Source organism: Aotus nancymaae, unplaced genomic scaffold, assembly GCF_030222135.1.
Source record: "Aotus nancymaae isolate 86718 unplaced genomic scaffold, 86718_ANA_hifiasm-v0.15.2.pri h1tg000014l, whole genome shotgun sequence".
Taxonomy (NCBI): domain Eukaryota; kingdom Metazoa; phylum Chordata; class Mammalia; order Primates; family Aotidae; genus Aotus; species Aotus nancymaae.
The window spans coordinates 73563237-73578134 of record NW_026988425.1 but is presented as its reverse complement, the minus strand read 5'-3'; the positions used below and the strand labels follow the sequence as shown (position 1 = coordinate 73578134).

General features: G+C 47.5%; 1 protein-coding gene across 2 annotated transcripts in view; it reads right to left on the bottom strand.

Annotated features, from left to right (window-relative positions):
• Window positions 1–14898, bottom strand: part of CKMT2 (creatine kinase, mitochondrial 2) — a 35871-nt gene extending 20973 nt beyond the window's left edge. The window contains exon 1 of one of the 2 annotated variants that reach the window (XM_064376091.1): window positions 14802–14898. The gene's annotated coding sequence lies outside the window, so the exon portion shown is untranslated. Of the gene's footprint in view, window positions 1–14797 lie in introns of both variants that reach the window. The other variant, XM_064376092.1, reaches the window with a different exon arrangement.

Sequence of the window (14898 nt, the reverse complement as noted above, 5' to 3'; positions counted from 1 at the left end):
AGAGAGGCAATGCCGTCACTCTAGAGGTTTACTGTAGAACTCACCAAAGTCAAAGCAGCTCTGCCCAGATTCTTTCCAGGCAGTATGGGCCTGAACATAAGCCAGACATGGTCTTCCTAAGCTAACAGGAAGTACATTCCTTTCTGGGATTGACCCAAATATCTTGATCTTTTCCTTTCCTTAAATTGCCTTTCCACTGACATGTGTTCAAGTCAGAGTCTGAGAGGATAAATCTTAGGAAACAGAGCCAAGAGGAAGGGGAGGGAATGGTCTCCGTATACAGCCACGTGACCACTGGAGGTTTTCAAAGGTCTTCCTCGGTCTTCCTCCCTATGAGGGTGATGTGTGAGTGGGCATCTGGCTCAAAATATAATGTTTGAAGTGTCATCCATATATTAGTTCCTAGAAGGAACTAATTTATTCTAATTAATTTAGAATTAGTTATTAATTTATTCTAAGAGTTCCAACACTGCCCTTGTATCTGAGCAACAAAGGATGATTCATGCAGATAATCCTGGGGAGACTTTGGTCGAGACTAGGAAAGCGATCTTGAAACTGAAATTCCTCTGTGTCCTTGCTTTGATTCCTTGAAGAGAACTGATACAGACTCCAAGATTTAGTGAAGCAAAGAATTCCTGCTTCCTTGACTCTGATTTTCTCTTGCCAGGACACAAAGAGGCATTGAATTTCACCATTAGGCCTTAATTGGTAACCTTGTTTGTGAAATTGAAACAAAGGTCTCAGTGAAAGGCTGGCAATGGCTGTTCCATGCTCTCCGAAGACCCAGAATCAAGGCTTGCAATGAAATCACTTTTCCTCATGACTAAACTAAATCTCTCTTGCATGTTAAAAGTCTTTTAAAAGCTGTGCAGTCAGAACATTGCTTTGGCTTTCACATTTCCCTGTTACCTGGCAGGCCCCAAATGTTACATAAGCATTCTCTGCAGCTGTAACCCCTACTCAGAAGAGGCTTGACTTGTTATTTGCACACATGATGACATGTGGCGTAAATAAGTAAAGCTGGGAAGATGTTTGTTTGTAAGGGGTTATCTGTGTCTACCAAAGCAGATAGTATTTAGTTTCCGAACATGGTTTTATAAGTCAGTATATCTTGTGCAACCATTAGGACAGAAGTTTAGAACAAAAAGAAATTCGAGGCTCACTTGCAAAGCGTTTTAAATGTTTTCAATTCCCTCCATGTTCTGGGCATTATCATAACATACTCAACTGTTCTGTTCAGAGATCACTAGGGAGAGATGAGGAACCAGAGCAGCCGGGATGTTTCTCCCTGGGATAAAAGCTCAAGCATTCAGACAGCCTCACTGTGGGCTCCACTTCTGTAGCCAGAGGGTATTGCAAACAGCAGGAGCATCTCACATACAGATTGTAGGAAGCACACGTCTTTTCGTTTTGTAGTTGATCCTTGCTGGCTGATCCAACTTACCCATCAGCATATGATGAGCAGTTGAGTGAGAGGACCACACTTCCAATCCTGGCAGGTATGGGTCCACAAGGACCTTCTCCCAGGGAACCCTGGCTGCTAGATACCATAAGGCTGAGGGAATCTGGCTTCTCAACTTCGCTGCTGCCCAAGTTCCTTCCCACCATCCCCTCCGCTCTAATTGGCCCTGTTTTCCAGCCTCACATCTACCACTGTGCCGTCTTAGATCAGTTAAACAGTCTAGGATTGGCTTCTAGCCCAAGCAGGAAGCACAGAATTCATCCATCACCTACTAAGTGCCAGGCACTGCGCTAGGCAATGATGATATGAAAGTGAGCAAAAGAAACAGTTCTGTCCTGTGGGGGTTTCTAATTCATTTGTGGCAGACAGTCAAGAAACAAAACAAAATCATCATAGGTGGGGTGAGTGCAAAGAAGAGAATAAGCAGGATATTATTCAGGGAAAGTAGAAGTGATATTTACTTTTAAATAGGCTAGTCAGGAGCAAAGAGAATAGAACAGCAAAGCCTTAAAGCTGGACAGATCTGGACTTGCCCCAGAACAGAAAGGAGGTCAGTGGGGCTGAAGCACAGGGAGTAAATCACAGTGGACTGCGGGAAGGGTGGAGGGGCGGGGTTGAGGGGAGCCAGCTGCTCAGGGCTCTGAGAACACCCTAAGGAGTCTGGATTTTATTCCAGTGCAGAGGAAATTCACAGATGTGCTTACAAGCAGGAGAGGAGCTGAACTCATTTCATCAGTTACGGGGCAGCTCTGGCTGCCAGTGGAGAATGGCTTAGAGGGACATGTGCAGAATGGAAGCAGAGAGCAGTCAGAGGCCCTGGAGGTTGTCCAGTGAGAGATGAGGTGCTGAGACCCAGGTGAGTCGGCGAGGATGAGGAAGAATGTATTTGCACTCTGTCGTGGGGCAGAACTGACAGGTCTTGCTAATGGTTTGGAAATGTAAGAGAAAATCAGGGTTGCCTGAGATTTCTGGCCTACAGTTGGTAGGGTGGTGAGGCCCTTAGGTTTTGGGGCCCACTGGTACGAGAGCAGTTGGAGTAGAGCATTGGTGGCAGAGGTGGCCCCGGGCCTCTCCCACTGCAGCCACTGGGACTCCTCACAGCTCTAGCCGTGCTGCGCCCTCTGCCTGCTTACCTGCTACCCCATCTCAGCTTTCCCATCCCGCTGGCTGCTGGGACTCTTTCAAAGGCTTCATAACACCTACAGTGAAGGCCTGGCCATCAGGCTCCATTTCTGCCCAGCACCACTACAGAGACTGCCATACCCAGTGGTGACATTGTGCCCTATGAACTTCCCCACATTCTCTTCAACTCCCAGATGGCCTCAGATGTAGCTGCTCTCTCAGGCCTTCAGTGTGCGTCTCCACCCAAATGAGTAATATTTGCATTACAAGGAGTAAAGGAGAGAGGAATGGGGAACCACTGGGTACCTGCTGTACCAGGCACATTATATGCTGTTGTCCCTGTTTTCCAGATGAAGCCAGATACTCCTCTATGAAGTTAAATGACTTGTCAGGGTTACACTGCTAGTGAGTGACGGAGATGGAATTTGAATGCACACCTGTCTGACTCCACCTCCCATGTTCTTTCTGCATGGCCACCAAGCTCCACTGTCCCTCCTCGCTCTCTGGGAGGTGGCCACCTTCTCTTTCTACCCCCTTTCTGGATCTTGACAAGTGATTCTGCCCTGCCCCAGCTGTCAAAGCCTGCAACAGCTGCCAAAAAAAAAACCTCAACACAGGTGCACTTTGGACCTCCATCATGTGTTGATGTCACAGATGCTGTACCAGGCATTTGACTCCTTGATCTAAAGCCAGGATTCCTTCCTGGAGGCCATAAGGTGGACAGGGGTGGGAAGCAGGCAGGAATATAAAAGACTGTCCAAAAGTGTTATTTGAGAGGCAAGAGGCAGGGTGAGGAGGGCAGTCGGTGGGTTTCCATGAAAAGCAATGCACGTCCGGGCATGGTGGCTCATGCCTGTAAATCCAACATATTGGGAGGCCAAGGCAGGCAGATCACTTGAGGTCAGGAGTTCAAGACTAGCCTGGCCAACATGGCGAAACTCCATCTCTACTAAAAATAACAAAAATTAGCTGGGCATGGTTGTGCGTGCCTGTAATCCCAGCTACTTGGGAGGCTGAAGCAGGAGAATTATTAGAACCTGGGAGGTGGAGTCTGCAGAGTTGAGATTGTGCCTCTGGACTATAGCCTGGGCAACAGAGTAAGACTGTCTCAAAAAAAAAGAAAAAAAATGGGGATGCATGCTCACACAAAGGAATCCTAACAGAAGAAAAATGGCATGATCGGTTTCCCCTCCTACGTAGCACTGTGATGAAAGAACACCTTTCAGGTATGTGCCTTGATGGAGCCAGCGGTGGAGGAAGAGGGCCAGTGAGAGGTTCGAGGACAAGCCGCTGATACCCTCAGGTATCATCACAGTGGCGCCCTTTGGGAGCCTCCTCTAGTGCGCTAGTCCACTCTGGGAAGAGGAATTGTCTTATCCACAATTCTGTCTTCAACATTGAAATTCCTTTGGGCAGAGCCTAAAAGAGAGCTGCCTCATTTCATGTAACTATAGTGTATGTAGTGAAGAGGCTCCAATGTGTTTTCAAGGCAGTCCTAGAGCTCTTTCTGGAAATCCTAGGCCGATAACATCTGCATCTGATTCTAATTTGTCTTACAACCAGGCTGAGACCTTCAGACTGTGGAACAGCTCAGGTCAGGTCAGGCAGATAGAAAGGCCCACATGGATGGTGGTTCCTCCTCGCAGGAGGCCCACACCAGGAAGGGGCAGGTGATGTTAATGATGTGAGACAGGCAATTATGTCTTGTGATTTCCATGAATTACACTAAGAAGGTTTATCTTACTTGGTTTGTGACTTCTGTTAGTGAAAAGTGGCTTGCTGGCCTATACTGTGGTAGACTTGCAGAAAACTTCCCAGCCACTGGCAGAAGGTTCAGACATCTCCCCTGGTTCCTCCCCAACCCATTTAGTGTGAAACAGGACAAAGGGAAACATTTCATTCCATCTATTTTTGGGGAAAGAGGCAAATGTCAACTAAATAAGATTGTATTAGAGACTGGGCGTGGTGGCTCACACCTGTAATCCCAGCACTTTGGGAGGCCAAGGCGGGCAGATCACCTGAGGTCAGGAGTTCGAGACCAGCCTGGCCAACATGGCAAAACTCTGTCTCCACTAAAAATACAAAAAAATATTAGCCAGGCATGGTGGCACGTGCCTGTAATCTCAGCCACTCAGGAGGCTGAGGCATGAGAATCGCTTGAACCTGAGAGGCGGAGGTTGCAATGAGCCGAGATCACACGACTGCCCTCTTGCAGCCTGGGTGATAGAAACTGCCTCAAAAAAGAAAAAGATCCTGTTAGGAATTTGATGAAAGCTCACACAGTTCATGCACACATCATTTGGGACCTGTCACGGGGCCCCAGAACATCAGGACACGGTAGCCTGCCTCACATTCAGCTGCATGGCACTAGAGCCCTGCATGATCTCAACTTGAAAAATGCATGTGTATATATATATTTGTATATTCTAATATTAAATACTGTATATGACTTTTTAAAATATTGGTTTGCTGTTTCTGTTTTGTGCTAATGCAATAAATCTTATTAATTTGTTTTAGAAAAAGTTATTGTTTCTTGCTTCTTATTGCCCCCTACAGTTTGGACTTTGTTGTCCATCTTTCCCTGCCTAATTGGACCACAGCCTGGTGCCTCAATCTCCACAAAATCTGTTCCCTTCTAGCTCAAGATGACAGCATTATCAGTTCTCATGCACTCTCAAGCTGCTTATTCATTTGCCCTTGTGCTCCGCGCCTTTTTGATATCTGCCGGCAAACTCAATGTCACATATCTCTATCCTGTTAACTCCTACTGTTTGCATTGTCTTCCCAGTGAGAGGGAGCAGGGACCCTGCTTATGGCCCTGCTGGGCCCCTCCCCTTACCCATACCCGCCAACTGTAGAAATCAAGGATTTCTATGTCCCTTTAAGTTCCTTTAAAAGAACTTCCCTTTCAGTCCCTTTCAGGGAAGTTCTAGGCACCTAGCTAGTCCTGCAACCAGCAATTAGGGAAGTTAACGAGTAACCTGCTAAACAAGAAGATAACTTAAAAGCCACCCAAGTAAGTCAGAGTCACAAAATGTTTGATTCCATAGAAACTAAAGATAGCATATTGATATATGCCCTTGCATTGATTTTCAGAAACCAATTCCCACACCAGATAGAAAATGCTGACCACATTCATAGACCTCAGACTGAAACCAAAAAACAGATAGGAAATTCCCTAGCTCTTAACTCATTTTGGAAAACCCGCCCCCCACTCCTGCCTTAAAAACCCTTGCTTATAAGCTACCAGGGAGCTCAGGTGTTAAATGCTAGGTACCCATTCTTCTTGCTTGGCATCCTGCAATAAATGCCTGACTTTTTCTCACTGCAAATCCCCGCATCAGTGTTTGGCTTTTTTGGCATGCTGGGTGAGCAGAACCAAGCCCATCTTTGTGTGCTCACATCCAACCGTGATGCTCCTGTGTATGTCCAGTTGCTGGAGGCCCTTTGTGCTGAACACCAAATCAATCTAATTAAGGTTGATGACAATAAGAAACTAGGGGATGGGTAGGCAGCCTCTGTAAAACTGACAGAGGGAAAACCATGCAAAGTGACTGGTTGCAGTTGTGTAGTAGGTAGGGACTATGGCAAGGAGTCTCAGGCCAAGGGTGTCGTCGAAGAATCCTTCAAACGCAAGAAATGAACAAATAAATCTTTGGCTCACAAAATAAAAACCACAAACTTTTGAACAAAGTCTACTTACATGATGTGACATTTCTTTCAGACATGGACATTGAAATCCTATCAAAAGCCACCAAGTGAGACTGACAAGTCTGATTTTGAGCTGCTCTGTTTCCTGGTATCTGCAAATTAGGGTGGCCCAGTGCAGGCTCCTGACCTTTTGACCATGACAGGCTCTATGAACCCTGGGAGCTCATGGTGCCCATCCTCAGAGATTTCCTTGTGTGACCCAGCAGACACTACCCCACAGATAACAGACGCAACACAGCAGAGTACAGGGCATAAATGTGCATGCCCTTCTGTTTCCTTTTTTTTTTTTAGGGGTTCTGACTGAGCAGGCAGATAGGGAAGGAAGAATCAGATGAGGAGCAAGGGCTAGGCGTTGGGGAAACACAATTTAAATTTCCTACCACCCCAGAAATTTCTCTCTATAAGATATAGGAGAGAAGGGATTTCATTATTGAATAAACGTGAAGCTGGCGCTGCACATCTTTAGCATTCTGCTAAGGAAATTGCAAAGACAGAAAGGCATCCCACCCTTTATATAGGCAAGCAGACAACTCATTCATTACATACATGTTCCCAAACTAACTCAAGTAAGAGGACTTGGCAGCATCATTTACCAAGCATAATTCATCCTAAATTCACCTGGTAATTGGGGTGGCCATTTGTGTTCGCTAATTGCCTTTATCAGAAGGAAAAATAAAACTCCTTAAGTCTCTATGACAGCAGGTAGTTTTACAACTTGGAGCCAGGTGCTTAAATGAAACTACTACCCACTGCCGTTCCACTGAGAGTGGGAGGTAGAGAGCTATTTTCAAAGAGGTGACTTCCAAGCCCTTGAAGAAAAAGAGTCCTAGATTGTAAAATTGACTGGAGCCTTACTTAGCTTTTAAAAAGATTTATATACATTTCAAAGGGGAGCAAAATAATTTACAAGTTTTCTAAAGGAAATGCTCTAAGAAAGAGGAGGAAGCTCTTTCCCTTTTTGCATGGGGTTGTAGGGGAACATTCTGGAATTCATGAGGAGCGTGAATTTGGTTTCCTCCCCTCCTCCATGTGCTGGAGGGCAAAGTGTAAGAAGCTCGGCAAGGCTCTAGTCAGGGGTGGACAACCACTGGGAATTCCACGCATCAAAGGGACAAGGGACAATCACTGGGTCCACTCTATGCTTCAGAGGGACAAGACCCAGTGAATGTAGAACTGGGCGAGCTGGCCCACACATGATAGTTTAGCATTAAATGCCTGCTGAGTGAATGAATGTCAGGAACTTGAGAGGCTAATTTAGAGATCATTTACCTCAGCTGAAATTCAGGCATCCCTTTCCCTTAGCCTTTCTTAAATACCAGCAGTCCTAGGGATCTCACCACCTGCGCAACCACATTACTGTTGGATAACTGTAATTATTATGACATTTTTCATATCTTAATAAGGAGAGAAAAACAAAATCAGAGTACTTTCAAGGGCTAGGTACCTTTTTCAAAACAATCCCAAGAAGCAGGTATCCCATGTCACAGAGGAGAGAACTCAAAAACAGAGATGTTAATAGCCCAAGGTCACACAGCTAAAGGAAATTCATATGTATCGAGTGTCTGTTCTGCACTAGGCACTCATTTAAATAAAGATTCTGCTTTCACTTACAAGGATTTACCATGCAAATATGACAGCATGTCTAGATGGGGTGGACCCCTTTCTCTCCCAAGAAACGGAGCTGCCAGAAAGTTCCAGCTGCCTCAGATCCTCCCTGATCTCTCAGGGATGCTGAGTGTTTTCCCCTCAGCAGGGTTTCCAATAGGAAGATGCCGAGGAGAGGCTAAGTATGGGGCCAGATCCCCACAGCACACAGGTGTCATTCTGGGTGGCACTGAGGGGAAGGAGAACCAGGGGGTGGCCCTTGGGGCAATCGTTCACAGGAACACCACTCATCACAGACTTCCAGGCAGTCAGTGGGTGGTGTGAGTCAAGGGCAAGTGAGTGAATGACGCTGATATGTATGCTTCAGGTAGGGAGAAGCCATGGTGGGCAGCTTTGGAAGGAGGGGAAGAAAGAGAAGGACAGGAGAGGGGGGAGGAGGGGAGAGGGGGAGAGGGGAGAGCGGGGAGGGGGGAAAGGGGGAAAAGGGGGCGGGGAGGGGATGGAGATATGTATTTGTCTACTTATTCATCTGATGACTATTTAAATACCTACTATATGGCAGCTTTTCCAGAGTCCTTAGTCTGAAAGAAAAACCCTATATGCTGAGCACTGGGTTCTATTAGTTTTATGGGTATTACCCTCATTTAATCCTCACAGTAGACCCAGGAAGTAGATGCTGTTATTTCCATTTTACAAGTAAGCGGATGCGGGGAGAGAAAGGCAAAATAACTTGCCCAGGACCACATGGTTTGTGAGTGGCAGTGCTGGGATTCTGGACAGCGGTCAGTCCACACTCAACCAGGGCCCTCTGCTGGGCAATTAGAAATTGTGTGTGATTTGTGCTCTACTTGGGGAGCCAGAGCCTGGTGAGGGGGTCCTGGGAGGGCATGGTCGGCTATGGGACAGACCATTCAGTGATGTTGTTTAGGTCTTAACCATACCAACGTATCGCATGCCTCCAGCTGCCTTGAGACTAGGGCCACGTCGCACACTGCAAAGGATTCGAGTGGAAACGAGTAGACTACTAAATGGAGGACCACGGGTGCCCATGTGCGTGCATTCCTCCCTCCCAACAGCTGCTTTCCAGGCATCTTCCAGGTGAGGAAATGGCCATTGCCTCAGCCCGTAGCAGACTTAGCCTACCCTCGAATGCTGCTGAAAAAAAGAAAAGGGTAAATGTGTCCCCTGTTCTATTCCTAGGTCCAGATTCTTAAGGATGAGGACATAGCATCCTGGGCCACTGCCGCTAATACAAATTTGCCTCTGGAGGGACTCTACAGAAGATAATTCCCCTGAAATATGGAGAGTTGAATTAAGCTAGAACCGTTTCTGCCTGGAATTTGTGGTGGCTACCTACCCTAGAGGGCCTCAAGGAGACCCATGATTTGGGACAACCCTGACAGATTCTAGAATCTAGAACAGAACACCTGCAGCTACCAGGGATGGAGCTGAACATGGGCGAGACCAACCACCCAGCTCATGGCCTGTGTCCAGAGAAGATTACATTACAGCCTGAGAGCTAAGCCTGGAAGTTCTTTCATCCATCTGTTTGTTCATCCATCTGCCCATCCATCCATCTATCCATCCACCCACCCACCCACCCACCCACCCATCCATCTGCTCAACAAATGTTAGAGAATCAATCCCTGTGTCAGATACTGGGGCTGCCCTCAAGGAGCTTTTACAGAGTTCAGTGTCCAGCCTGGTGGGGGAGACAGACTACTGTAAAAACCTACCACTATAAAAAGGACAAGAGCAAAAATAGTAAAGAGGAGAGAAGACCTAAATTTGCCTGGTGGGTCACAGAGGGCTTTCTAGAGGAGGTGAAAAATCTTTGGGGCTATCACTTCACCTCACCTGGTGGATAAAGGGAGGACTTTACAGATATAGTGGACAGCATGTGCAGAGGCAGGAGCATGAGTGTCAGTGGAGTGTGAAGGGCAGAGGCAGGGCAGGGGCTGCAGAGACAGCTGGAGCCGAAGCATTGGAGCCACAGCCAGAGGAACAAACTGTGAGACCTGGGACTTGATTTGCAAGTGGTGAAAAGTGACAACAGGGTTCTTCATAAAAGAGTGATTTTATTCAACTTATGGAAGGTTGACTCCGGACCAATGCTGTGGTCTGTGGGCTCTTACCAGTTCATGACGACGTAAGTAGAGGGATTGAGAGTAAGCGTGTAGAACGCTTAGAGCACTTTGATAGAGTCATTTTAGTTTTTAAACTTTGAGGTAGCATTTTGTATGCCTGTTTATTCTGTTCTTCTAGTAGTTGCACTTTATCATATTTTACCTATGTGTGGGTCTGCTATGAATTAGAAATTTTCAAAATTTTGAAATTTTGAAAGAAATTAGAAAATCAGAGATTTTGCCACAGACAGTGTGAGAAATCCAGCGTTGCCACATAGAAACTGCAGGTGCATTCAGATGGTGAAATATTCTGCAGCTATTAAAGGAGCTAAAACTGCCTCCGCTGACCTGGATGTCCATCTGTGACACCTTTTAGGTTAAAAGGAAAAGGAAAATTTGCTTAGGACTGAATATGAGTGGTTGCAGTTTTGTAACAATGATGCGTGCACGTATGCATTTTCATATATTTGTATGAACATGAAAGTATCGAAGGATATTCATCAAACTGCTACAAGGGTTGCTTCAGAGCAATGGACTTGGAGAAGGCAGATTAATTTTCTCTTAATGGAACTCTGTATTGTATCACTTGTAAAAATAAGCATATGCCACCTTTATGATAAAAACCTAAAAAAGAAAATTGTGATGTGTGTTAATATTTTGGATTTCTAGGCTCCACCTTTTTGAATGGGTCTCTCTATGAGTGGGGCCCTCACATGTATAGTGAGAAAAAGCTCCCTGAGTACAGGCTGTTAGTTACCAAGACCCGCTGGGTTGTAGGAACCCTGCATGGTACCCACCTGAGCCTCTCCATCATGGGCATAATGGAGTCTCCCTGTGGGGTGTTGTGAAGAAGACGGGACAGGCTGCAGTAGGCACTGAATAAATGCGAGCCACTTCCCCCGATGACCCTATGGCTATGGGATCATCATCACTCCCTCCCCAAAGCCACACCAGATTTTTCCAGCCAGCACTGGTCTGTCCCTCCTCTGAATGCTTTTTCATTTTAGCCTACATTTTTAACATTTAAATGTTTCATTTAATTTGAGAAGGAGTCTCACTCTGTCGCCCAGGCTGGAGTGCAGTGACATGATCCCTGCTCACTGCAACCTCCACTTCTTGGGTTCAAGCAATTCCCCTCCTTCAGTCTCCCAAGTAGCTGGAGTTACAGGCGCCCACCACTGCATGTGGCTAATTTTGTACTTTTAGTAGAGATAGGATTTTGCCATGTTGGCCAGGCTGGTCACAAACCCCTGACCTTAAGTGATCCACCTGCCTCAGCCTCCCAAAGGGCTGGGATTATAGGCGTGAGCCACATGGCTGGCTTCATTTAATTTGTATTTTCTATCTCTCTGTAGACAAGACTTCGAAGGTGTCTATCACATACTTTCAGATCTAATGGTCATCGTCTGAAAAGCAACATTAGGGTTCACAAAATGGATTTAACCAGTTGGGTTCCCCAGTTTTTCTTCCAGACTCCACCCCTCCAACAGTGTGTCCAGTGACTTCCTGGCATCACCGGACAGGTCCTTCACTTTGCCACCTCTGAGCCTTTGCTTGAGCATTTCCTTTTACCTGGAATATCCTTTCCAACCCTGTACACTGACTGAGTCAAACCTCTGTCTTTTTTTTTGAACTAACATTTATGAGCTCCTATTATGAGCCATGCATTATGCAAGGGGCCTTATAAACACAATCAGTCTTTGTAACAATCTTGCCAAGTATGCTTTATTGCATGGGGAAACTGAGGCTCAAGAGAAGTGACCTATCTCAGGTTTCAGCACCAGCACACTGGCAGAGCTGGGATTTGAACCCAGGTTTGCCTTTAGCCCTGGATTCAGCTTCCTTGCAGATCCCAGCACCTCACATACAGCCCTGCACTGACCAGCAGTTGGAGGGAAACCACCCCTGTGGCTTAGGAGCTGTGGTGCCACAGGTCACTCCACTCAGTCAAACCCCAAGACCGTACAAGTACATTTATCACAGCAGCTCCTAGGCACAGGATTGTCACCTCAGGGCATATGACTTGCCCTGAAATCCTAGAGTTGCAGATTATAAACTTGTTCTCTCTCCCTGTCCTCGGGCTCCCCACAATGGAGCCCAGATGCCAGGGATATCTCTGCCCCTTCCACTCTGACCCCAGGTGCTCAATGTGCCTGCCAGGCCTCGCTAGGGATGCTGTGCCAGTGTGAGGAGGAAGGCAGTCTCCAGCTCTCACCCCATAGAAACTGCCTGCCTCAGGTTCCCTAACCTGGAACACTGCCATGACTCCCAATTTGAAAAACACCATTTATAGCATGTAAGCTAAAACTGGCAGAATACCTGGGCTCCAAGCTAGGGAGATTGGGAGCGGAGAAGTGCAAGGGCACAGCCAGACAAAGCCAAAAGCAATAATACTGTGTTTGGTCCTACACTGCCCTCTCCATTAAAGATAACAAGGAGAGCTGCATCAGGCTCTTTTAATTGACCACGAGCTGTACACGTCTTGGTCCCAGGCAGTCATACTGGGAGTCCAGATCCTGGTCTAACGGTCTTCTCTGGTTCTGTGACATCCTAGAATGTGAAGGGGAGGCTCTGGGTTCTGTCGCTGCCTCCAGCCCAAGCCCCCTGCTTTTCCTGGGCATCACAGATGGACCATGCCTGCCTTTCTGCTGACTCAGACTTATTTCTGGCCCAGCCATTCACAGCGTCCGTGTGTCTGAACTCCTCAGCCCGAGGGCAGGTGGAAGGCTAGGGGGAGGACCACGTGTCAGCTTTCCATCCAGAGAGCCACCCCAAAATAGAGGACGTCCTTGGTGTTGAACCAGCTCCACAGAACAGTCTGAACAAATTCTCAAGATGCCAGGCTCCTAGGCCAGCAGAAAATGCCTGTCCCCTCCCAGTTCTAAGACAGCAAAGGGTTCAATTTACCTCACGATCACTGGGTACACAGCCAACCTTAATGATGGGCACTCGGCATCACTGTTCTACTCAGCAAGTAGAAAGCCCTAGGCAGAAGATACTTAGAATCCTACTCGGTAAGACAGAGGCCTTTCCTGGGCCTCCTGTGATGAAGATATGGGATTGTTACCAGACTTGTTCCTCAAGGATAAATTTTTTTTTTTTTTTTTTCAGGAAAACGGGAAGCTAGGAGCCATCTAGTCCACTGAAGTGCTGTGAAGTGGGCTGCCTTCCTCCCTGCCCACAGAAGGGAGTCTCCGAGGCTTCCCAGGCAGGGGTGGGTATGACCTCCAGCAGTCACCTTCAGCATGGCTTCCTGCTGGATTCCTGGCTCTGTGGGCAGGAGCTCCCAGAATGCTCAATGCAGGCTCTATGAGGCTTCCTCTGGGAAGACAAATGGAGCCTGCTCTAGGTGATGGCCAAGATGGAGGCCCGGGGCCTCTGAGCTAGGGACAAAGTCAGTCCCACCATGTGTCTGAAACCTCAGGATTCCTCGTTCTGTACTGCCCCCGCCCCACTGACACACACAATCCACAGTATCCTTAGGAAAACCGACCCGGCTATGGCCCATTTCCCAAGGATGTGATTTGGTCATGAGGCCAGCAGAATCCATGGGGTGCCTGTGGCACTCCTGTGCTCTGCTGGGACAGTGCCTTAACCCTCAGGTGTGATTAACTCCAAAGTCTGGGGTCTTTGGAAAAGGTGCCTCTCAATGCAGAGGAAGTGAAGTGTTCAAACTGCCAAACAAGGCCCAGAGCCTCCTGGAGGAGCCCACCTGTCGGGAAAGTGCTCGCTTCCACGAGAGGACAGAGAGACCAAGGACGCGAGTGCAGAAGGAGAAACCGTGAGGGCCACAGACAGGAAAAGCAGCCCTTCTGGAAACAGCGCACCGGTGTAACTAGTGTAACCTTGTCCTGAGGCATTAACTGCCCCTCACTTGACTCCAGCTGACACCGAGGGGTCACTGAGCCTGGCGACACTCTCTAGAAGATCTAAAGGGCAGCACTGAGGAGATCTAAAGGTTTTGGTCTGTTTGTCAAATGTCACTCTTCCTCAGATTCGGAGGAGAGCATTTGAAGGCAGACCACTCAACAGGATTGACTGTAACCCCGGCACAACCAAGCAAGCTAGCAAAGAACAGGCACCTGCCCAGATGAAATGCATGGGGCCAATTCCACGGGGTTTTGGTTGTTAATTAACCTCCGGTGGGAAAGGTAAGGATGGTGGGGAGGGGAGACGCTTACTTGGCTTATTATCAATGTGTAAATATTAATGATGGCAAAACTGAATCTCTAGCAATATTATCTGCCAGTTTAAACTGGGCCTGGCTATTGGGCTTTTTAGTAATTAGCGTCACCAAAATTTTAATTTTCTAGTTAGTTCATCCCAAGTCACTGATTTACATGTCTTTTGAGACTGAAACTGCTGGGGAAAAACATTCCCGGAAATGAGTGGATTAGACTCTGTAAATTACAAGGGAAAATTATTTGAAGTTTAAAGTTGTCCCAAACTTAGTGTCAAAATACAGCCTTTAGATTTTTTTTCTTTTTGTCCATCAAGAAAAATTCCTGATTCACGACAAAAAGAGGCCCTGCAGGCAGCGTGCTGATTTGTTCTGCTCCTCGGGCTGAGTTGCCCCAACCCAGGGAGGAGGGGACGCTTCGGCCAAGGGCGGGCGCTCTGCGGGCTTTAGCGAGTCACCGTTGCCTCCTCGCAATCAGCGTCCTAACGTGGTCCCGGGCCACAGCCCTGCATCCACTCCGCCAAGGCCCCTCACACTGGCTCTAGCCATGCCGCCTCTTTGGAGGAATAAAACAGAGTTTCACGGACTCACCGACCTTGACGCCGGATTCTCCCACGTCCTGCTGAGCCCACACAGCCAAGAAGTGTCAGGGGAGCTGGCCGGCCGGCCTGGAAAAGCCTCCCTGGCGGGGC